Raw genomic sequence first — 25,806 nt, 5'->3', positions numbered from 1 at the left:
TGATTGGCTGCCGCCACATTCAAGTCATTCGGTAGTTATCATATATTATTATCAGTGATCATTTTCAGACTACTGGATGACATAGAGTATTGGTCTAACATTTGGCCTTTCTCAATTTAAAAGGAATTAATGGGCCGATAAAGGACAGCTGGATTTATATCCACAAAGAAAAAAAATATGTGAACTTCGCAAACTACTATAACATTGACCTTGATGCCTGTTTGAAGTAGTTTATGTGAACGTCCGCTGTGTGAACCACCATGACAAAGCTTATACAATAGATAACGGATATATTGCATAAACCTATGCTATAGTGTAACTTTGTAAACAGATGGCAGGGAATTCGGTAATCTAACATTAAAAACTGATATTCCAGGGGGATGTGTAACAAAATCGCACTCCGTGGGATTTTAAAAGAAGGGAAGGAATGACTACCTGGAATACATTGCTAATATGGTCTACTACATCGCACTACCAGGTGTTTTGGCTGAATTTGTGGCAGAAGGCCTGTGTGACGTCAATAGTCCAAGATGGCCGCCGCTAAGGAGATGCGCTCAGATATTCATCAATAACTCGTTTCAGAGTGGTCCTATGAAAATTTTTCGTTAGCAGTAATTTGTTCAGAATAAAAAAATGAACAAAAAAACACAGAAGCTATATATTCGTATCTCATACTTTACAACATATAAGCAATTATTTTCGTTTTCCACAATACATATTTCATCTGTTGTTGCATTTCCATCAATAGCTAAATCCAGAGTTATAATATGAAAAATGTGAATAGAAAATAGTTTTGCTCAGCATGAAAAAAGGAACAAAACAAATAATGATCAAATTTTTCATATCCAGTTTTGACAAGATATAAACGTTTATATTATGAACTGCATAGCACACGCTCTCAATTGTTGAAATATTAAACATAAGGCTTTCCAATGCACAATGGAATATACTGAGTATTAAACTGAAACAAAATCATGGAATGTAAAGAAAACATTAATGTTTTAATACTCATCGTCAGAGTCACATAGGTGAGTTTCATCTTCATCTTCACTTTCACTGTTGTTACATAATTCTTTATCACTACCACACCTACACAGTTCTGTACATCTCAGTGACTAGTTTCGACATTTGCAATGCACACAGTACATTGCCCCTTTAGACATGAACATCTCACTAGCAGAAGGACTGATTCTGGTGCACAAGGAAGGAGACATCTAACAGGGGTGTAATTGTGCTTCGTCATCTCTCATCCAAAATGTGATGGGTCTGGCAAATTTGGGTGAGGTTGATCATCACGTTTCCATTCCATCACCTGGTAATGGGCTCTTAAAATGTATGGTGTTAAAGCTGCTCTTGTTGGGGTAAGGTTTGCACTTTGTGTGTCTTTTTTGGTGAACATATACCATCGGATTCACTGATGTTTGCAATCTTTGTTCCTGGTATGTAGACTTGACAAATGAACTTCTCAATCAACTGTTCATCTTCCTTCGTAAATTTTTCTTGGCACCCAAGTCTTCCCAAAGAAGCTAGTACATCTGCATCTGAAGTCTGGAAGGCTTTCCAGAAAGATGATTTTCCTTTTCTTGCCAAACACCCAGTAACATCACAGCCTGACAGAGCATGAAGATCTAATAATACCTTCACCTTTTCTGAACCCAAGCAGGAACGCATACCATTGACATCTATCATTCTTCTGTTTGGTCCAACACCTGTCGCAAACATCGTGTCAAATGGGAAAAATTCTGACCACCAGAGTGAAAGTACAAACACATCGGTGTCAGGTGAAAAAATATGGAGGGTAGTAGCATCATGATGTGAGGCATAAAGGCAGTGAAGCATTAATTTTGTATCAGCCTCCTCATGGGTACTCTGCAGATCTGTCACATCCTTTCCATCTGCTGATTTTGCTTCATTTCTCCAACTAGCCACCAGACTTGTTTTCATCGTCTTTGCAAAAGTTATTGCTTTATCTGTGAGATATTCTGTTAACTTATCTTTTGTTTTAGAATGAGATAGAAGGGTTTTCATGCTAATGTTTGTGATATTAGTGCTGTTAGTTATTCTGAACTCAATAGGTGTTTTTCCAGCTCTTTTCCTTCGCATGGAGTTCTTGAGTGAATTTTCAAGGTAGGTACCAAAGACTAAGTGAGTTTCATCATATTTCAACAAAGTGGGTTTCAGCTTGTTGCAAAATTCAATTGCTAAGTCATGGCATGTCTTCACAGCTGATGTTTTTTTCAGTTTTTGTAACTCTGCCATTCCATCAAGGACAGCGACAGTACATGTTCTGGAACTGGTCTGCTCTGGCACACATGGTTCATCCACAGTACCAACTGAGGAAGTCTCTGTCAGATCTTTAGGGTACACTAAGTGTTGTTCTTCCAGAATCTTCATTAATTGCTCTTGTTTGTAGGTAAAATCATTGTTCCATCTAAGTTAAACATTGACAGAGGCACTGCAGTAAACTCATACTTACTAAGGAATTCATTTAGATCTATGTCAGTGCGACTTCTCATTGCAATTAGCAGGCGTGTGAAAAGTTCACGATCTGCCTTCAGCTGGACAATGGTGTCTGACTCTTTTGTCTTCACAGTCTTCCGTGCAGTTTTAGAGAGATGAAGTCCTTCTTGTTTCATGGGTGCCCACAAGTTGCAGCTGTCTGATTCGATCCGATTTCTCTTGAAGTAGTTGTACAGTTCACATTCTTTTTTTGTCATTTCTGATGTGTCTCTTTCGATTACTTTATCAAAAACATACTTTGTATGAATATTGATAAGTTCATTTCTATCATATGTCACTGGATTAGTAGATGTGGTGAGACTAGTGTACAAGTGGGCTACATCTTGCTGTTGGCGTTTCGCTTTGGATCCTGTTAAGTCATGATGTTTTGACCGTTCATAATCTGTGATGCCAAACATATTCTTTGCTTCTGAAGCAAGCCTTGCCAACTCAGGAGAGGTCAGAAAGAATCGCATCAGAACCTGTTTCTTTTGTGTTATATTCACCAACCCACCAAGTACTTTCATTGCCCTGTTTTCCTGTTCAAGAGCTTCATCTGAACCTAAAGCACAAAAAGGCACTCTCGTTTTGTGAACTACCCAGTTTCCTTTCTTGAACTCATTCCACAGGTCTGGCTGTTTGCTTTCTAGCTGTTTCATATCTGATATGTACCAGGCTATCATACTTGAGTAGTTCGTCAAATCAAGGGCAAAAAAATACTTCACAAACTCTTCCAATGCTGCCAGATGTAACTCCCAGTTTGCAGTCCGAACAGATCTAATGAACATAAGCATTATATCCACCATATGCACATCCTGAAGAGTCACTCTGAATGTTGGTTTTTCCCCTGATTCTTTAGTCTCAAATGCTTCCATTTTTGCCAGCACATTCAAATCAGTCAGGATCTTTACAGTATCATTGTGGGTAGATTGCACTTCTTTGGAGTCATTTCCTTGCAAAATATGAACTATCTTCTCAAGCTCAGGTTCCAACCTTTCTTTGATTTCAGGATGCAGTTTGTAAAACTCATCAATGTAGCATTTGAAAAGGGCAAGTCTCAGTGTTATATGTGCTTCAATGGCTCTTCTTACACATTTCCCTGCTAGTATTTTAGATACAGTGTTGCCATCATACAGTAAGGTTAGGGTAGAATCAAGCCTTGTTCCGTCCAAAAATGAGTCTGTAGCTCGAAGCATCGCCATTATTATGTGTAGTTCACCTGGCCTAAGAATCCAGTTCTTTGACAGTTCTTTTTTATTCATAGCTAGCTTCAGCACAGGCCTGTATAAGCCTAGGTCCAAAGAAACAACTGTTTTAGCCTCAGGAGTGATATGTGATGTAATGTTCTCCAGCTTTTTCATGAATGTGAGTTGTGTGCTTGTGTTTGTTGGGCTACTTTCTATGAGTGGTAACACACAAACTCTAGTTTCTTTTGTTGCTTCATTCATGATTGAATTATAAGCTGACCAAGTTGGGACAGTCTTGACTGATTCAGAGGCTGATTTGGTGTGTTCATCACTTTTGGCTTCATGGGGTGCATTAGACCTTGTATCTGTGAACACCTCTTCTATGACATCTGGATTACTGCTCAGTGATAGGACTGCTGCCATCATCCAAATTAGATCCTCTTGCCAGTAGGGCTCTAAGATATCCTTGCCTGTGTTACCACTGTTTTGGGTAATTATGGGATTCTCTGGTCTGCATCCTTCAGGAATTTCACAAGGGATGGGCTCAGACAAGGATTGAGGAATGTTCCGTAGTGACCGATGTGATGATAGTCCTGTTATTTTGATTGCAGTAGGAACATCTGATTCTTCTTTTGCCTGATACACCACCATAACTGTGCCATGCAATGTTCCTTTACCATATGGAGTATCCTCTAGAAAATCAATATTGTCTGCTTCACAGAAGACAAATCTCCCTTTCACCAATTGTGAGGGACCATAACCTCCTCCACATTCATCCATGGATTTCACTACCTCTGTTGCTATCTTGGTCTCCAAGCGAAGAACTCTACCATAGTCTATGGAAACTCCAATACTGTGCAAAAATTCAATTATGAACTTGCTGTGGATGGATGCATGCATTGTAAGTCCTACTGCTATCTGCAATGGCATTTCACGAGTGTGACGTGTACTTGTAGCATTGACAATAGAGGCTTGACGTTGTGATAACATTTCATAAATTAAAAACTGTGACAATCTGTGAGCCTTCTTCAGGCCTGCAAAATCTTGTGTTGCTGAAGTAATTTTCATATCCATCTGCCCTTGACTGCACCACTTGAAGAAATGACAAACTTCGTTCGGAACAACTTCGGCCACATTTATGTCCTGAAAACTTCCACTGAATTCCCATTTTTCACTTTTTAGAATAGCTCTCCTTAGGATCCTAGCAGCTTGAAGAAGGGTTCTCATGTTCTCCTCAATCTCTTCAAATCCTTCTTCTGCATCAGATATTGCAATGTCTCTTGTCACTTTCAGTGAAACTCGTTGTGGTTCAGTTACTCTTTTTGGATTACTGAAGACACTACCAACACCCTCAAGCTCCTCATCTATAAGAGTTTTTATCTGTTTTCTCGTTTTCATTTGTTCTTCCTTTAATCCATGGTCAGTTGCAATTTTTCTGTAATGCTTTTCTATTTCCCCCATTGTTGTCACATTACCCTCTTGGAGAAATTCACTCAATGAGGACAAAAATTCCACATTAGCTGCTTGACATGACACACAGTTCTGTTGCATCTTCTCACCAGGGATAGCTTTGGGTCTCAACACATTCACAACATATGCATTCCAACATTGTTTGTGATATGCGATGTCCTTTGCATGAGGGTCTCCAGGCTCGAAGCAGTCACTTAGACGAATCTTTAATATTTCATTGTTAGATAAATCAACAGCTTTCTTCAAGCGAATACCTGCTGAATCAGATGCAATCGTGTATAACTTATTTCTTCTTGTTCCTTCTTCATTGCAAAAGATGCAATTACTTTTTTCATGCTTGGGTGTTTGTGACCTTGTTGTGTACCTTCTTTCTTCATCTTTCTGGCTAGAGGTAGATGGCGACGGTTCAAACACTTGCCTTTCGTACAGTCTTTTACTTCGATCCATGTTAGCTTTGTGAGTACATTCCTTGTAGCAATCTGAATGCCATGATGCTTCTCCAGCTTTTAGTTCTTCAGGTGTGACAGTCCCTAAGCGACTGTTAACATCCACATATTTCAAATCGTTCCAGTCTGCTCTTTTTCGTACACACTCTAAAATCTTTTTAAAGTTTTTTGGAATCACTAAAGGAGTTTGCTTTCTTTGCTGACATAAAATGCATAAAGTAAGAAAGCAAAGGCTGTAAACCGTTTTGTTCTTTTGGCTGATGATGGTAGGTCTACTTTCAGAACACTTTCAATATTTGGATGCTTTGACATTATGGAAGAAAATTCTTGAGGACATCACAGTAAAAACAATTTTTTTTTTTCAAGTATATAAAAACTAAACACACTGAACATATTCACATCAACAGATATAAGTTTCCATACTACAGAACATATTAGAACAAATGGTAATGCACTGATTCTTGGTATTTGAGAAAAACATCTGCAGTCATACTTAATTCAACTGTCATGACAAATTTTCATCGATCAAAAATTTCACCATATGAGTAGTCTGAGCACCTTGCTGAATGTTTATATTATGAAGAAAGCTGATGAACCAAGGACCGGCATGCACGCTTGAAACAGTTATGAAGCTTGAGATTTCTGTTCTCTGATTGCCTTTCTCTTTGATTCCTTAAAGGTTTTGTTTCTGAGTCTGAAATGAAAAAGAAACAGAGTTAGAAACAGTAATAAATCCTGGGAACAAAAAAAGAGTGGAAACCAAAAAATGCAAAAATTTTCGTGATAAACTTATGTTATTTGAATTTTATAAACAAAAGGAAAAATAATGGAAAATTGCTCTTTATGGGTAATGTTCCTTTTTTTTATTCTGAGCAAACTATTTTCTAAACATTTTTCATATGATAACTCTGGACTTAGTTATTGATGGAAATGCAACAACAGATGAAATATGTATTGTGGAAAACCAAAATAATTGTTTATATCTTGTAAAATATGAGAGATACGAAAATATAGCTTCTGTGCTTTTTTGTTCATTTTTTATTCTGAACAAATTACTACTAATGAAAAATTTTCATAGAACCACTCTGAAACGAGTTATTGATGAAAATCTGAGCGCATCTCCTTAGCGGCGGCCATCTTGGACTAATGACGTCACACAGGCCTTCTGCCACAAATTCATTCAAAACACCTGGTAATGCGAGGCAGTAGACCATATTAGCAATATATTCCAGGTAGCCATTCCTTCCCTTCATTTAAAATCCCACGGGATTACATAAGCCCCTGGAGTACGATGCTCGTACAACGAAATTTTGTAATGAACTTTAAAATAACATTATTTTCTCCTGGAAGATATGTTGTACACATGTAATATGGATACCATATTACAGTATTATAATACTTCAGTGTTTGTTTTTATATGTTGATTCAGGTTCCACCCCCAAAATATAATCATGTATAATAATTATATTTATGTAATATGCTACAAACTTGTAAATAGAACCTAATAAATACTGAGGTGTGTCATCAAGTGTTAAAAGCAAAGATTACATATGGAAGTAGTGGACGTCCTTAGCCACATATGCACACACCCATATTACCATTATGATACACGCATATTACATACTACACTCCCCCCACCCCCACCACACGTATTGTCCCACACCCACGCCCACTCACATACACACACAATGCATTTGACGTACTGTGTACTGACTGAAATCCTGCTTTGAATTTTGTTGTTCCAAATGAAAATAAGCATATAGAACTGTAACATTAATTGCATGTTCATTAACATTGCACACTGCCAGGCTGGCAATACTGAAACAAACGGACCTGAACTGTGACTGGTGAGTGAGAGCTGCAACCCTCTCACAGTAAGCCCCATAGTACGTTTTTGAGAGTTCATATAGACTGTTTGTATTTTTATATGAAATGATTGTTCATCAGTATGTTAACTTTAATTATTGACATAACTGGAGGAAGAGGAACCTCTACAGTGACACTATAACGCACAAGCATAGTTATGGGGGTTGGGTATGTCAGCGGCCACCTCCCCTATAACTGGTATCCGCCACTGAACACGATTACCTCTAATATTACGAAAGTATCATTGTCTGCCCCATGACTATTACTGAAACCTAGACTATGCAAATACGCTGGTTAACGAAATCTATGAGCTGGTTATGTATTGCACTTGTATTGTGGCACTGTATTAAATTTTAGGTAAACATATTATATGCAGCGTCATTGCTCAGCACAAACTGATAATGTGTGTGTCTACCGATGGGCAGCTGAGAGAGAGAGAGAGAGAGAGAGAGAGAGAGAGAGAGAGAGTCGAGGTGGTGAAGCAGGCTGAATGCTGTCCGTTAACGGGGGACAGGGTATCCTAATTTTAGTGTAATTTAAAGTGCGTAATCACTTGTATATAAAAATAATAAATATGAATAGGTTTATTGTTATTTGGGATACAAGATATCGTTTACACCTTAATAAATATACTCTAATGACCAAGAATTTATAACTATTGTAGTCAACGACATGACTCAACCTCACCCCGTTCCCTTCACCTGCATACTCCCTCCCACTCCCCTGCTCCCCCCTTCCCCCTACATCGCGCCATTTGTTGGTGAACTTGCCCACTGTTTCTGAACCTCAACTCAGCCTGTATTGTCGTTCATGCTACAGGACAAGAGTTATTTTATATAACTGAGACTTTATAAATAATACATTGCACAGCTCATTACCACAATCACAAATATTTATTAACCTCTATCACAGCATAATACAATGGCCATATAATAATAAAATACAGAGGATGAAGCTTGGCGATTCGAAAAATTGTCAGGCATGTACACACGAACACACACACGCGTTGTTGCCACGTTAGCCATATCCTGTGACCAGGTGGTCCACTCGGAAATCTTGCCGAGTGTACATATCATTCAATGAAAACTTCTTTGTGACAAGGAGAAGAAACATCTTTAGTTCCTGAACTAGCCTCCCACTAACCATCTTCTCAAACAGTTAGCATATAGAAGATGTCAAACAATTGGACTCTAGTTAGACTAATTAAAAATCTAGTTCTTAAGTGGCTTAGGAAATGGAAAAACCATACCCAACCCCCAGTCAGTGGATACTTTATCTTCATCCCTTATCCTATTGTAAATTATTGATAAAAACAGAGAATCGCACGACAAATGGTAAATCATAGCATAAGGAATGTCATTAGGCCCAAGAGCTGAGTCATTACATTGCTGGAGAGCAGCGTTGAATTCACATACAGCAAAGAAAACATAAGGACCCCATTCAGTATACAGAAATAAAAGACCTAACCTTTCCAGTTGATGCTGGAATAAGCTAAATGGCTTGGAGGGATCTGAACAAAATACATTGTAAATGTACTCCACCAGGGCTGAAGCTACTTCAGAGGAGTTGGATAAAGAAGAGCCCTGAATTTTAAGCACCAAGGGTGGAAAAAGCGATTATTTACCCGTTATTTTCACCTTCTTCCAGAGCAATGGTAAAGGAGTGGATAAGGTGGCTCAGGAGACATAGGTTCTTGACAAGGTTTGGCCCCAGTTCTTCAGAACCCACTGCTAACAGAAACGAGGTTTCTTAAAGTGAATTGAAAAGAAGACATCTTTATTTTTCCTTTGGTTCCTACAAGCAGCTCTGTGGACACACCTACCTAAAGCACACTCCTTATCCCACCAAGGCACAGGTCACCTGCAAAACTTTCCAGACATTATTGGAATTGAGGAAAGGCCAGCCTGATTTACAGTAGTTGTGAAATACTGTTCTGCATCATCAGCCCCTTGAAAGTTGGGAACATTACAGTCGAGACTGCAGTGTTCTGCAAACTCTCCCTAGTCAGCCGAACCCAAACACCAGGGTGGGACACGCTTCACCAGCACTGAGTTGCATGCTTTAGCCACAACAGGATAATGATCAATACCATTTAAGTAAGACAAAATCTCACGTGAAAAGTTCAGCGAAGGATCACGGGATACCAATGTAAGATCAATAACAGATAGAATACCAGTTTGAACGTGAAATGCGTCAGGTCTCCCGTGCTCAGAGGAATCAGATCCAAATCATTAGCCAAAGATGCCATGAGATCACCAAAAGCGTTACATATAGATTCACCCAAAAAAGCGTGACGCCAATTTACGTTGCCTAGAACAAATGGCCAAGGAAGCTGACGAATGAAGTAGTCAAGGCACAGAGGGGCGTGGAAGGGGGGAAAAGATAAAGAAAACAGAATATGTAACCCCTCCCCAGGCGTAATTGAACAACCACAGCCTGAAGGAGAGACCAGACAGAAAAAAAGAAATAAATGGAACATCAGTACAGCAAAGCAGAGGACAGCCACCTCGAGTACCACAGTCCATATAAGAGCTGGTGAGTGAAGAACTGTATATCCTCCTAGAGCAGGAAGAGTCTTGTTTTTGACCATAGTGTCCTGAAGGCAAACACAGGTGAAACTCAGACACAAGCAGTTGAAGTTCCTCCCAATTTGCTCAAACACCTGAACAATTCCACTGTGGAGCAGCTATTACAGGACGAGGCATGGCAGGTTATCTTCACACAAATGATAACAGAATTTTGCTGCAGCTTCTAAAGAATGTCATGAAAGATGGATTACATACTCTGTCGCAACACTTAACAATCCTAAACCCTGAGTTGCTGCAGGTGGGATTTTGTGGAGAAGGTTCTTAGCTTGCTACCATTCATCTATCACGTCACAGTCCCAAAGGTCATAGGACCCAACCTTAGGTTCCCTCCTTATTTATGTTTTGAAAACGTACCAAACCGTCACCCCAGGTTGACAGTGGTTTCTGCTGGGTTAAACTTAGAAAGTTTATCTCATTGTGATGTCTAGTTAAACTTTTAGTGAGATGAAAAACAAAAGCATTTGGGGGCCGAACGCTAATCACCGGCAAAATATCTTGGCTAAGGTACAAACTACCTACAAACCTACTTTTAAGAAGGTATCTCTATCCATTGGTGAGATATTGGTCAAAATGCAGTTTGAAGTATGGCGGGATAGTATTCGGGTGCCTTTGACCAAATCTATCTATCTATCTATTGCCAGACGCCTCAATGCCGTTTGGGGTGGCCACAAACAAATCGCCTCCAAGTCGCCCTGTCCCCCGCCATTTCACTGCCCTGCTCCCAACTCACACAACCTCTCTCATGTACCTCTCCACCCCATCCCTCCATCTCATCCTCGGCCTCCCCCTTCCTCTTCCCCCTCCATCTCACTCACATACACTCTCTTCGTCAGTCTTTCACCCTCCATCCTCTCCACATGGCCAAACCACCTCAGTGTGTTCCTCATAACGTTTCCTATCACATCCACATCCACACCACAACGCTCCTTTATATCCTCATTCGTCAGCCTGTCTCTCCACATATTTGTTGTTTATTATGGTTTGGTGAAAATTCTTTCACAACCTTTAGAGATATTTCTAGAACACACACACACACACACACACACACACACACACACCACACACACACACACACACACACACACACACACTTGATATACTTCCTATGGAAGTATATCAAGGGTCAGAGCCTTGAGGAGCTGCTGCGTTTGCAGACGACAGGCTCTGCGTCGAGTAAACAGACGAACCCTGGGTAAATTCCAATGCTGACGGAACGGAGATGCTAAACTGTAAGTGCAAAGTATATTTCTATACGATGGTGTACGTTCAAGAAGTTCAAGTTGGTACGAGGAAGAGAAACAATAAAAAACAAAATGATGACTACACAGACCTGGTGGAACTGGTTACATTTAATAAGTTAGCAGAGAAAGTGAACAGATTGGAAGAAACTTTCAAACTGGAACTGGAAGAAGTAAGGAAGGAACTGTACCAATGAAAGGAAAAAAAATGAGGAGCTGGTAATGGAATTTAACAGAAATGATGCACCAATAGGTGAGCTACTAGCAGAGGTAGACATTCTGAGGAAGAAAATGAACGAAATGGGAAATACAGTGGTTACCCATGAAAGAGATTTGAAGGAGTACAGTGATGATAAAGGAGTAATTAGACAAGTATGTGATCTGATAGAGAAAAGTAGAGACATTGGTGAGAAGATAACTCAGGCAAATGATAAGAAACTACACAGAGGAAGTACAAAATGCATGGGCAGAAGTAGCCAAAACAAGTCAAGATCTAAAAAAAACAAGGCTGAAGCAAAAGATATGACAAGAGAGGTGAAAGACATCATAAGAAAGAACCCAAGGCTGATAAAGGAAGCAGCTGGGATTAGCAGATCAATAGCCGTCACTGGCAAAGGTGAAGAAATAAGAAATAGAATCACCAGAGATAACAGTGAGATGGTAAATATAATGAATATATTGAAAGTAATATGTGAGAAAGATGTAGAGGAATTTAAGAGACTAGGGAAATATGAGAGAAACAGGTCAAGGTCTTTGAAATTAACCTTCCAGAATGTGAAATTAACCTTCCAGAATGTGGACACTGTAGAAGAGGTATAAAAAAATGCTAACAAACTTAAGGAATCAGAGGAATACACAGAAATGTGGATAAAAAGATACCCAACTCAAGATGAATGGGGATCACTAAAGGAAATAAGGGAAGAAGCAAAAAGAAAGAATGATGCAAGATCAGATGAAGAGACAAGTAATTTCTTTTTTATAAAGTACTAGGATTGCAAGTAAAAAAATTGTACATAAACAGCAGCGACAAAATAAGAGGAACAGCAGTGACTAAATAAGAGGAAGATAGTAGACTCAATGTTATATATATATATATATATATATATATATATATATATATATATATATATATATATATATATATATATATATATAAATAACAGAACAGAGGAAGGAAAAACAAATGAGTAAAAAAACAATAATCCATACACCAGATTACTGGTGTCCTCTGTTCATAAAATATCTGTAACAGTTAGACTTGAACAGTTGTGGGTTGAAATTTGGAGGGACACAACTCTGGGGAAGCGAGTTCCAGAGAGATGCAGTTCGGGAAATGAAAGAATTCTGGTAGGCAGAAGTTCTGCAATATGACTGAGTGACATTCCAGTCATGAGTGCTGCCAGATGCCCGTGTAGAACGAGGGAAGGCGTGGAGAGGTGGCACCACGAATGCAACTTCGTCTGAGCATTTGCCAAAAAAATATCTGTAAAATAATGCAAGGGAGGCAACATTCCTTCTTACTGGCAGGGGAGGTAGTTTATTTGTAATGGGTTGTTAATGATTCTAACAGCTTTGTTCTGAATTTTGTCTAGTTGTCTTAATGCAACCTCTCCACAACCATTCCGCAAGGGTGAGCAATATTCATGCTGAGAGCACACCTGACTCTTATAAATTATAGCTAACTGCTCATTGGCGAAGAAGTTACGGACTCTGTACAATAATCCAAGTTTCTTTGAGGCGGTTTTAGCAAGTGATCTGACATGAGAGGTCCAGCTGAGGGCACTGTTAAGTGAGACACCAAGAATTTCATTACTTTTGGAGATGGGAATATTAGTAGCACTGAAGGTAATGTACGAATCTGGCAATATCTGTCTATTAGTAAACTGCATATATTTAGAGTTACTAGCATTAAAAGAGACAAGGTTGTTTTGTCCCCATTCACTGATTGTAGATAGATCTTGATTTATGGAGATGGATGTACTGTGTTGAGAGGTGGAGATATTAGACTTTGTAAATGGATGTCTGAGTGTGAATGAACTATGTAGTGTTGAGTCATCTGCATATGAGTGAATGGGATTGTGGGTGACAGATAAGAGATCATTAATATGAACCAGAAATAGGGTTGGAGCCAGAACTGATCCCTGTGGCACGCCGGCGTTAATTGAGTGGAAATTGGAATATACATCATCTACTTTTACTCTTATTTTCCTGTCACTAAGATATGAAGAAATCAAAGGAACAAAAGACGTTAGTTCATAGCAAGGGAGTTTGGACAGTAGGCAACAGTGCCATACTCTGTCGAAAGCTTTAGAGATATCAAGAGCTACTGCATGAGTTTCTCCAAAAAGATCAGTTGAGTGATGAATGGTATGAGTTAAGAGATTGAGTATGTCAATGGTGGATCTTTCGTGGCGAAAACCTTATTGTCTATCACTAATTAAGTTGTTGGATTCAAGATGTTTAACAATGTGCTTATTAATTAAAGTTTCAAATACCTTACCAAGAGAAGATGTGACAGCTATTGGTCTGTAATTGGAGGGGTCAGACGAACTTTCTTTCTTCGGAACTGGGTGGATATTGGCTTCTTTCCATGAATTTGGGAATAAAGAAGTACGTATGCATAGTCTCAATAATTTAGCTAGGACAGAGGCAAGTTCAGGGGAACACTTTTTCAAAACAATTGGCGGAATTCCATCTGGGCCTGGAGCTTTGTTGGTAGGTAAATTGTCTAGGAAGGATTTTACATATCTTGTCTGTATTTTAAGTGGGGCAATTTCGGGAGAATGAAGTTCTAGTACTGGGACATTCTGGCTGGTACCGTCTACGGTAAAGTTTCTGGCAAAGGTACTGGCAAGGTATCTGCTTTCCCACATGGGTCATTTGTAATGTCGCCATCTGAAGATTTTAGTGGGGGAATGGAAGATGACTTGTTAAAGTTATTATTGAAAGAATTAAGAGCTGACCAGAATATTCTATTGTCATTAGGGTTGTTAACCCTGACACCGCGGGCTTGTTTTGCTTTGACTTGCGGCTCCCGCGGGTATTTTTGCGCTCCGACAGACTCTCTAAAAATATTTGCCAAAAATCAGTTATTAGTCCTAGAATATTAAAATCACATTTACTTATGGCACATACCTTCAGCTTTCTCCTTGGGTGTTTGTTGAGCCTTCGTCGAGTACCATAGGACTTGTGGAGACCTCTGAAGTTGGGTAACGAAGTCTCCACTTTACACTTCTCGACAACTCGTAATATGATTACCACAGCCTGATATTAGCAATAGAAACACTAATCTATGATTCTCAAATAGTTTGGAATCCATACTCCTCCCAAAAAACACTGTGAAAGCAATGAAAATTACGAGGGCGTATGACCATCCCATTTCCGATCGTTCGCCGCTAGTGTTGTCTATTATTCATAAAAACACTCACAGTTTATATTCCTGTTACTATATAACACTTATATATATCTACAGTCTTTATCCATAAGTTTCCTTCAGTAATAGTAGTTTATTGTCACTGTAGGGATTCAATTTCTTCCAGTAAAATACGTAGCATTCACTTTCTCGTCCTGTATACTAGTACTGAGAGTGAATGTCACTTTTGCCTTCACTCTCATAACTCATAGTAATCATACATGCTATAGTGAAACTTTCACTTTCATTACTATCTATCTATCTATATACCTAGGCTGCTTCCCCCAGGGAAAGGGAGGTAGCCGAGACAGGACGGCACACTCTCCATTTACTCATTCATTCAAACACATTCATTCGTATCTTAGCCCCAAAGGGGAGAACGGACAGATCCTCACCACACCACACTTTATTTACATTATTTACATTTCTATTTTATTTACGCTGTGTTATGCACTGTCACTTGAAGTAACTTATAAAACTTTTTTCCACTGTTCACTTATATTTACATTCATTGCTTTCTTGCTGTTTACACATTATTTACACTTTATTTACAATTCCACTTGCACTGTTTTACTCAATAAAAAGATCGTAATCACACTCTATCAATTGTCAGCCATTTACCTCTTTCCACACGAGGTTTAGTAGGGGTTAAAGGTCACAGGGCCCTTTGCATGGGGCTATAAAGCGGCGGAAGTTAGCAGGAGCAAATCAGACATACTCCCACTTTCAAAGACGACAATGAACTGATAGTGGTGGCCTCCTGCCGCCTGGCTAGGGTAGGTGCAATACTACCAACTTCAGCCCTATGAGACCTGCTAATATATAGCAATGAAATGATTGGCAGGAAACCAAGACAATACATAATAAATTAGGTAGTTCCAGGTGAATGTAAATATCACTTAGGCTTCTCCCTTCCCTCCTTATATGAATATTCATTACGAAAATAGATTATACGGCATATTTCAAGGGGAAATAAAGAGCGAAAATTAGTGAACGAGTGCACGTGAGGTGTTGTCAGGTGATAATTAGCCAATTCCAGGTGTATGGCACTATCACTTACCTTATTTCTTTTTTGTATATATTATTTGGTATAAGAATAGGGCATAGGGCTTATTTCAGTGGATGAAATCAGTGGAAAATTCCAGGGAAGATTTACTTAGCATAGAATACAGTGTGGTGACCTGCAGTAATTAGGTAGTTCCAGATGAATGTAAATATCACTTAGGCTTCTCCCTTCCTTTCTAATATATATTTTTATTACGAAAATAGATTATACGGCATGTTTCAAGGGGAAATAAACAGAAAATTAGTGAACGAGTGCACGTGAGGTGTTGTCAGGTGATAATTAGCCAATTCTAGGTGTATGGCACTCTCACTTACCTTATTTCTTTCTTGTATATATTATTTGGTATAAGAATAGGGCATAGGGTTTATTTCAATGGATGAAATCAGTGAAAAACTCCAGGGAAGATTTGCTTAGCGTAGCACGGCTGGGCAGGCGAGAAGATAGGGTAATGGAGGGGAGGTAGGGAGGGGAGTCAAGAACGGGGAGAAATGGCTAAATTGTCAACAATGGATGGGAATAAAGATGAGATTAGGAGTGCTGACTAGTGTTAGACATTGGCAGTACTGATAGATGATACAAGCCACCACTTCAAAGCCCGGGCGAATTCAAAATAACACAGAATCATAAAAGTGTCGCCCCTCAGTATGATCCCTTGCTCCCAAGCTTCACGAAAGTGACGCCCCGCGGTTAAAGGGTTAATGGTGTAGTACGAGTCACCGTGAACACAAAGAACCGCCAGGAGTCACGTTTTGCCCTTCTTATTATTCTCCTTGCCTCAGCCCGTGCCTGTTTGTATGCAATAAAATTTTCCTCAGTGGGCTGACTGTCAAAAATCCTGTATCTCCTATTGCGTTTCCTTAATGCTTCTCGGCAATCCGGCGTCCACCAATGTGCTCTATGGTTCGCATGAACTGTAGAAGTCTTGGGAATAGCAGCCTCAGCTGCGTGTAATATGGATTTGGTTAAATTTTCGACCTTAACATCTATGGTCTCCCCTGATATATCTAAATTATCGACCCTTGAGAAGGATCCCCAGTCTGCTTTCTTACAGTTAAATTTTGGAGGTGAAGGGTCCGAAACGATGTCGCGTGTATAAGAAAGACAGAGGGGAAAATGATCACTTCCCAAGGAGTCGTCATAAGGGTCCCATGAATAATCTTGATGTAAATGTATATCAGGGGAGGCCAGAGATAAGTCGATAGCCGAAAAGTTACCAGTATGATCATCTACACGAGTCGCTTTACCATCGCTCAGAAGACAGAGGTTGGACTGTAGTATTAAGTCGGCTACTTGTTTCCCACAACCATCGATCCTCAAGCTACCCCATTGATAGTGATGGGCGTTAAAGTTGCCCAGTACTAACTTATTCCCAGGAAGATGCTCAAATAGTGCATTCAAGGCATCACTATCAATGAGGCCATGTTGAGGACAGTACAGGGAGCAAATAGAGAGATACGTGTTATTAAATTTTACTCTTCACGTGACAGCTTCCAGAGTAGAATTTAGAATCACTTTCGTTTGTGGGTATGATCTGTGTGCGGATATGGCAACTCCGTGACCTTCATATCTTTTATACTAGTGGTAGTGTTTGAACTGTGGAGGATCAGGATGATCCTCGAGGCCTATCTCCTGTAAACAAACAATGTCTGGCCTGTGTACCGAAAGCAAGATTGCTATATTTTGTAACTTATTCCCAACACCTCTACAATTCCACTGTAATATAGTGAATGCGGTCGTTAACGATTTATGAGGGTGGCCAGTATGCTTAGTTTTTTTATGCCCTCTGTGACCAGGCAAGTGGCTGCCGGGGGACCTTTCCCGGTGCTTGCTTATGGAGACCTCCATATTTTCGTCAATAACAAGGCTCCCAGACTCCACTGAGGAAGAACTATTCTTTCTCTCCCTCGCTGGACCAGGAGAGGGGAAGGACATGAGGACGTGCTGGCTTGGTGAGGATGGTCAAATTAATCTTATCAGACTTGTCAAACTTCTGTTTTTGCTGCACTGACTGCGAAGGAGCAGCGGCAGCCTGAGAGTACGAAGTAGCAACAGGGATATCCGTAAGAGAGTTGGAGCATATAGGAGGTTTGGACTGAGAGGTAGAGCGTGAGCATGAGGAGCGAATGTAAGGTCAGTCTGCGTTTCCATGGTGCACATCACGGAACGGGACACGACCGCTGGTGCATAGTAGATATTAGGCTTGGGAGTTGCATGCAACTCCTTCACCTTCTTCCTTGCATCGTAAGAGGAAATGCCCTCAGTTGCCTTCAATGTGCAGACCTCTTTTTCCTCCTTCCACTTGGGACAAACCCTCGAGGAAGTGGAATGAGAATCCTGCAGTGAAAGCAACACTCGGTGTCGGATGTACAGTTGTCAGCAGAATGTCCTACAGCCGCGCACCTGCCACACATGCAGTTGGAAGCCCGACAACCTTTTTCATGATGCCCATAAATCTGGCATTTTAAGCAACAAATTGGGTCTGGGATGTAAGGTCTGATGTTAACAATTCTGTAGCCAATTTTAACGCTGGATGGTAACGAAACTTTGCCAAAAGTCAAGATGACGGTTGCGGTTTTCGTCCTCCTGCCCTCCAAGTATCTAGTAATAAAGCAAGCTTCTATAACATCCTGCTGAGCAAGTTCCTGTACGATCTCTTCCTCCTCCATAACCACAAGATGCCTCCAGGTGATGACACCCTTGCAGGAATTCGTGGAGTGAAGGATCGTGGTCTCAACATCATAACAATGGAACTTGCTCAGTTTAAGCAGATCCTTTACCTGGGCTGAAATCATAGTTTTTATGAGAAGGTCTCCACTCGCAAGTTTTTTCACTTGTTCCACCTCTCCTGCACACCCATCAATCACCTTCTTCATGATGAAAGGATTGAGGCTGGACAGGGGAGTGGAACCAACCGCATGAATCTGGACAAACGAAGCATTATTAACATTAATGTCAAGACGGGCACATGTCTGGGGCCATTCAGTCTGGGGGCAGTCTGTCCGTTGAACAGTCGGAGTCTGTCAGGACTACCTTCCCCCCAGAAGGGGGGGGAAGCAGTAGGGGTGTCCAACATAGTTACCACCTCCCCCTTGCGGGGGAAGTGGGAAGAAAGAGAAAAACAAGCAAGGGACAAAGCACCCAGGGAAGACACACTTAGTTTGAGATTACCCTCTCAAACCACTCTCGGGAGGACGCGCCTGTGTATATCTCACACCCCAGAGCGATCAGTGGGGGGGTACAGTCCAGAGGCGTGTAAGCAAAGGCAATCTCACTAAAGAGATATAGACACCTACTATATCTCTATTAAGGACAGGGAGAACTAGCTAACCTAATCTTTATTGGTGCAATGTACAAAACTAATGCTGGTGAGGCAGCCCTGCAAAGCTAGAGGAGAGCTCAGAATACACGTCTGCACTCCCCATGACCATGCATCAAAGTCTGACTTCCAGAAGTCTTGGAGATTATATACCCCCCAGCTGGTCCGCCATTGGCCAGAAGCAAGACCAGCCAGATGATGATTGGTGCTCCCACCAGTAGTGAAAGAGAGCCGGCCAGGTAGAAGGAGGCAGTTTGTAACATAGTTTGTATGAGCCGTTTTAAACAACATCTGGGATTGCTGGCCTAGTCTGAGTCGTTCCTGGGGTAAGATGGTAGGGCCATGATACCTCCCTCCAAAAGATAAGGCTTCCCAGAGGACGACTTAAGGAGAGGGTGAGGATTGTTGAGGCGGGAAAGCCTGGGACAGAGTATCTGCCAAGATGTTCTGCATACCACTGATATGTCGTATTTCAGAGGGTACCGTTGAAGGAAGAAGGACCAGCATAAGAGACACTGGTTGGTGTGTTTTACCCTCTGAAGGAATATCAAAGGGTTGTGGTCTGTATAAACCACCAACGGCTCCACCCCTAAGACATAGCAGCTGAACTTCTGTAGGGCGTTGATGAGCCCCAGCAGCTCCTTCTCAACTGTACTGTAGGTGCGTTGATGGGGCTTCAGTTGAGACGAGTGGTAGCAGACAGGGTGTAAGAGGCCATCATCTCGTTGGGGCTGCAGCTACACTGCTCCCGTCCAAGTCTCACATGCATCTATATGCAGGACAAATGGCAAGGAGAAATTAGGAGACTTCAGCACAGGTTCATTAGTTAGGAAGTCTTTAAGGGTACCAAATGCCTGCTGACAATCATCGCTCCAATGAAACTTAACCTTGTTACTAGTTAACCTTGTTAGGGTAGAAGCAACAGAAGCAAAGGTGGGACAAAATCGATGGTAGAACCCTACCATACCTAGAAAACTTTGAACCTAGGTTCTGCTGGTAGGAATGGGAAAAGATAAAATGGCTTCTACATTAGCTGTTTTGGGTCTAACTACTCCATTTCCCACAATATGTCCGAAGCAAGTAACAGTTGCTGAGATGAACCTGGATTTTGACAAATTAACAGTTAAGATCTATTCACTCAAGGCCTTGAAAACCTTATCCAGTCTGTGACGATGATGCTCGAAGTCATCCGCCACCACTAGAATATCATCAAGGTAGACACTAACTCCAGGGAGACCTCCTATAACTCCATTCACCATCCACTAAAAAGTACTAGGAGCATTCTGTAGACCAAATAGCATCACTGTGTATTCGAATAACCCAAAGGGAATAATGAAAGCAGAGATCTCCTGGGCATTCGGAGTGAGTGGTAGCTTGTAATACCCCCGCAACAAATCTATTTTCATCACATACTTAGCCTGTCCCACACTATCAACCAGATCATCGACACGAGGCAGAGGATAGGCATCAGGTACTGTCAAAAGATTAACTTGCCTATAGTCTGTACAGAACCTTACACATCCACCTTCTTTCGGTACGAGAAATGAAGGAGATGCCCACGGGGAACAGCTGGGTATGGCCAAGTTATTTTGCAGGAGGTAGTCGACTTCTTGAAGCATCAGTTCAATCTTCTTAGAACCTATCCGATAAGCAGGTTGTCGTATGGGATGAGCTCCTGGGGCCAGTGTGATATCATGGTGAATATATGGACACCTCTTAGGGAAGTCTGTGCACAGGTCAGAGTACTTTACTAAGAGAGTTCCTAACTCTTGCCGTTGTTCTTCATTTAGTGAGCCAAAATGAGAAGAGAGGTCTGGCAGTATTTCAGAGTTTTTGAGAGATGACCAAATGGTGATGGGGTCTTCGTCATCCTGACTGGAGGTACTGTTCAAAACACTTAAATTGCCCTTCTGACTTTGTTTACACAATAAAACAGTTTTCTCCTCCTGACTGGTATTGCACAGTAAAACAGAATTGCCCTCCTGACTTTGTTTACACAATAAAACAGATTCCTCATCCTGACTGGTATTACACAATAAACAAGAATTGCCCTCCTCCTCGGATCTCACAGAATACTTCTTTAGGCAGTTCACGTGAATCAACTGCTGGGACTTTCTTCTATCTAGGGTAGATATCACATAGTTGTTCTGCTGGAGTCCTTTTTCAACCTTAAGTGGTCCAGAAAACTTTGCAGACAAAGGGTTTGATTGGGTAGGTATCAGTGCTAAAACCTGGTCTCCTACTTTGAAAGTTCTTACTGTTCTTTAGACTTCTTATCAAAATTACTTTTCATCTTTTTCTGAGCTACCTCCAGATTTTTCTGAGCATAAACATGTATCTCAGAGAGTATAGCTCTTAGTTTACTTACATAGTTCGTGACTGATTCCTGGCTTACCTCATCTTTACTCAACCATTTGTCCTTAACTACTCTTAAAGGACCACGTACCTGTTTTCCATACAACAGTTGAAATGGAGAAAACCAAACTTTCCTGTCTCACCTCGCAAAAAGCAAACAACAAATACTGCAGTCCATCACCCGAATCATGCTCGTGTTCAAGGCAGAATTTTTTCATCATGGATTTGATGGTCTGATGCCAACGTTCTAACACACCTTGTGACTCAGGGTGATACGCACTGGACAGCTGTTGTTGGATACCAAGTTCATCAAGCACCTCTGAAAATAATTTACTGGTAAAATTACTCCCTCTGTCAGACTGAATAATGTTGGGAATACTGGACCCGAGTGAACATAGTTGTGAGCTGAGAGACTATGGTCTTTGCAAAAGATGTTTTTCAAAAGGAAGGCCTCCGGGTAACGGGTAGTGGGACACATGACAGTCAAGATATATCGATTCCCTTTCTTTGTACGGGGTAGAGGACCTACACAATCGATTATGAGACGTTCAAATGGTTCAGATGTAACAGGTATGGGCTGAAGAGGGTCTGGGGGTATAGGCTGATTTGTTTTACCTACCATTTGGCACACATGACAAGTCTGAACAAATGATTTTACATCCTTCTTCATATTGGGCCAATAGAAATTGTGGTAAATTATATATATACCCAGGTGACCACTGGCTCCGTCATGACTTAGTTCAAGCAAAGACTGTCTCAATGAACAAGGGACAACAATCTGTGTGGAGTTAGCCCAGACATCAGCTGAAGACAAGAGAGGAGATCTGTAAAGATGCATCAATACGCCACCTTCATAACAGAATCCAGGTATCTTCACTACATCTTGCACTGATATCATAGCTTGATTACGACAACACTTGAGGGTCTCATCCTCTGTTTGGGCTGCGATTAGGTCTTGTCTTGACAGTAGTTGGGTGGCTAAATCAACTAAAGAATTATCACTTGCCTCATTATCATCGGTGTTTTGAGCTCGTGTCTGGGACCTCGTCACCACACAGGCTGGAAATAAGTCAGGCTGCTCCTTGTCGAGGGAAGGACTCGAAGGTGTTGGAGAGTAGTCTAAGGGAGTGCTTCGGAACCAAGACATTAGGCACCACTGATCCACCTTCAATGCCATTCCCTAGAATAAAGTGAAAGCTGCTTAATGGGAGAGCATCAACCAACCCCACTGTTACATCTCCTACCACTATGTTAGTATCCAGATGTACCTTGACTAAATCAGCTGAAGAGATGTTAGTGTCCAACTGCCTCAGTAATACCTTATTACCCGTGGAATTCTCTTCAACATCTGGCAAATAGCTTCGTATCATCAGGCTTTGTGAAACGCCTGTATCTCTTAGGGCCTTTATTGGTAATCTGGGTGAATCACTACTCAGGGCAACTGTTCCATAGGATTTGAATTCAGTAAAAGGATCGTTAACCGAATGAATATTGACTACATGAGCAACAGGTTTCCTAGGTGATTCTGGTTTTATCTTAGAGTTATTAAAAGTGGTGTTGGGTTCTACACTTGGATCGGTAAAAGATATATTCATTTTTGACTGACGACACTTGGGATCCTTACAGAATTTCATACTGTGTCCTTCCTTTTTACAATAAAAGCAAAACAAGGGAGAGGGCTTGTTAGCCGCAGACCCAACTGGGTGAGAACTGGAATGAGACATAGAAGTAGGTGAGGAGGAGTTCACATATTTTCGCTGACTTCGAGGACTCGAGACAGCTTTGTGTTATAAGGAATATTCATCAGCCAGTTTGGCTGCTTTCTTTGCGACAGTTTCCCGTTTGTCAGAAATATGAAGCATCACGTGATGGGGAAATCTCTTATTAAATTCTTCTAGGACTATGAGATTTCTGTTTTCCTCAGAAGTAGTTACTTCGGCTTTTTTCAACCACTGATCAAATCGTTTGAACTTCTCACCTACAAACTCGTAGTATGTGCTGGCCGAACTCTTAATATAATCTCGAAAGGACTGTCTGTATCCATCAACTGTAATGGAATATGCATCTAAAATCACCTTCTTGATTGTTTCGTAGTCGGAGTCTAGAGACAGGGTGAGAAAAACTTTAACAGCCTTACTAGTTAGTTTCGGTTGCAGTAGCCACTTCCACTGCTCAGGTGGCCAGTTCAAATGTTGAGCAGTTTTCAAACAGTCGGGAATACCCATCCGGATCCGCCTTCACAAACGCTGGAACAAGCTTCATCATCTTGGCCAAATCGAAACCTCGAGGAGCCACATTTTCAGATATTTCCTTTACTTGATTCTTCAGCTGAGCTAGTTGTAGCTCATGCTGCCTTTCTTTCTCTCTTTCTTTTTCTCGTTCTCTTTCCCACTCTCTCCCATGCGCCTTTCTTTCTCTTTTTTCTCTTCCTTTTTCTTTTATTAGTTCCAGTTCCAACCGCAATCTTTTTCCAGAGCAAATTGCTCATCTTTCGCCACTTCTTGACCACCACTGTTTTCCTCATTATCATTTTCCCATTCTGTATCGGATTCTGTCAGATATTCCGAGCTCACCAAATACTTTAGGACTAAGTTGGCTCGTTGGCTGCGGGTCATGGAACTCTTATACGGTATGTCCCATCTACAAAGTAGATAGGTCACTTCATCCTTAGTAGCGTATTTAAAGTTACAGTACCTACCTCACCAATAGGGTCTTTCTCAAAGTTCTTTACGTTTAAAGACATTCTTAAATTATTGAGAGAAACAAGAAATACAGGAATGCAAAAATTAATTGGGATATATAAGTAATAATTAAGGTATCACGCGTGATGAAATGATCAATGAGAATGACTGGTGCACCTGATGTAACTGGTGTGACTTATTATGACAAACTAAGTGGATCTCTTCATAAAAACATCCCACGATATGTTTAAGGTAACCAGGACAATGATTACAAGAGATCGTACCCTTATGTCTCCCTGGTACAATAGTACAAAGTGATGGGGTAGACTAAGGTTTGAGCTTTAGTAAGTCAGACACTGAATAAGCCATGATTCGTTTTAAACGAATGAATATTTGTCTCAGGTATTTAATTACGCTGAGTGACTAGCTTTGTAGCTAACGTGAGAGATAAGAGCTACAGTACCGAATCTGCTTAAAATCGTTGGGGTTTGCCTCCCAGCTTGAGGAGAACTGGACAAGTATGACAACCATAACATGAGTACTGTGGAAGTAAACAAAATTTAGGCAATATGACATGAATACCTTTTCCCAGCAAACAAATTTAAGTTAAGGGTAAAATAATCACAGAAGTACAACACAATTTTGAGCAAGCATCCCGGACATGCCCCCAAATCTTGTTACAATCTCAATGTAGTCTAGGGGATGGTGGAGGCAGAAACAATCTTATTTTATATCCTTGCTCAGACCCCACCCAAACAGGGAAAAGTATATTAGAAAATGAATAGGAAAACAAGAGTATCATTCTTAATTTTATATTACTTTAAGACAAACCCACAATTAACTTATACCCACCATCATGAATAATTACAAAATACACAAAATGAAACAACCTGGACCAGGGTCAAGTTAACACAAAAGCTAAGCAGAGTCTATACTGCAGTGATGAGTACTAGCTCTACGATAAGCACTGACTTCCAGATTTTTTTTTTTTTTTTTAATATTGCCTATCGACCATTGGAGCCGAAGCCCCGGGTCATTAAGGCAAATATATATATGTATATACATTGGAACATGTATACTTATATATACAAACATACATACATAAATACATACATACACGCACAAACATCCAGGCATATATATAGACACACTTTCATACACACAAACACACGTACATATATATATATATATATATATATATATATATATATATATATATATATATATATATATATATATACACAGTATATATAATTTTATTTCATTTTTTGTATTTTTATTTGCATTTATATTTTTCTTTTTAAATTTTTTAGATCTTTCATTATTTATTAGAAAAAAAAGCCTACTTAACCTAAGACCCTAAAACTAATGACCTAACAGACAAATCGCTAATGTATATTAAATCCTACAAAGACAAATAGCTAATCCTACAGAAATAATAAAAATACCTCGACCAAGAGAACACCATTGACTGCAGATATATAATGCTTTTCTACATTACATACCTGCATTCATCACTTGCTGACTGTCGGTCGAGGCAGAAAATAATATAGGGGACATCAGTATAAGAAAGAGAACCTGAAGAGTCAGGAACTATTCCATATAAGTCAGCTGTCGACCCTAATTAAGATAACTTATTCAAGATGATGACCCTCTAAGCTGTACATCTAACCCTGTCCACT

This window comes from Coenobita brevimanus, chromosome 33 (assembly GCF_032717465.1).
Source record: "Coenobita brevimanus isolate Jiangsu-jjx chromosome 33, ASM3271746v2, whole genome shotgun sequence".
NCBI lineage: Eukaryota > Metazoa > Arthropoda > Malacostraca > Decapoda > Coenobitidae > Coenobita > Coenobita brevimanus.
Note: the sequence above shows the minus strand (reverse complement) of the source record.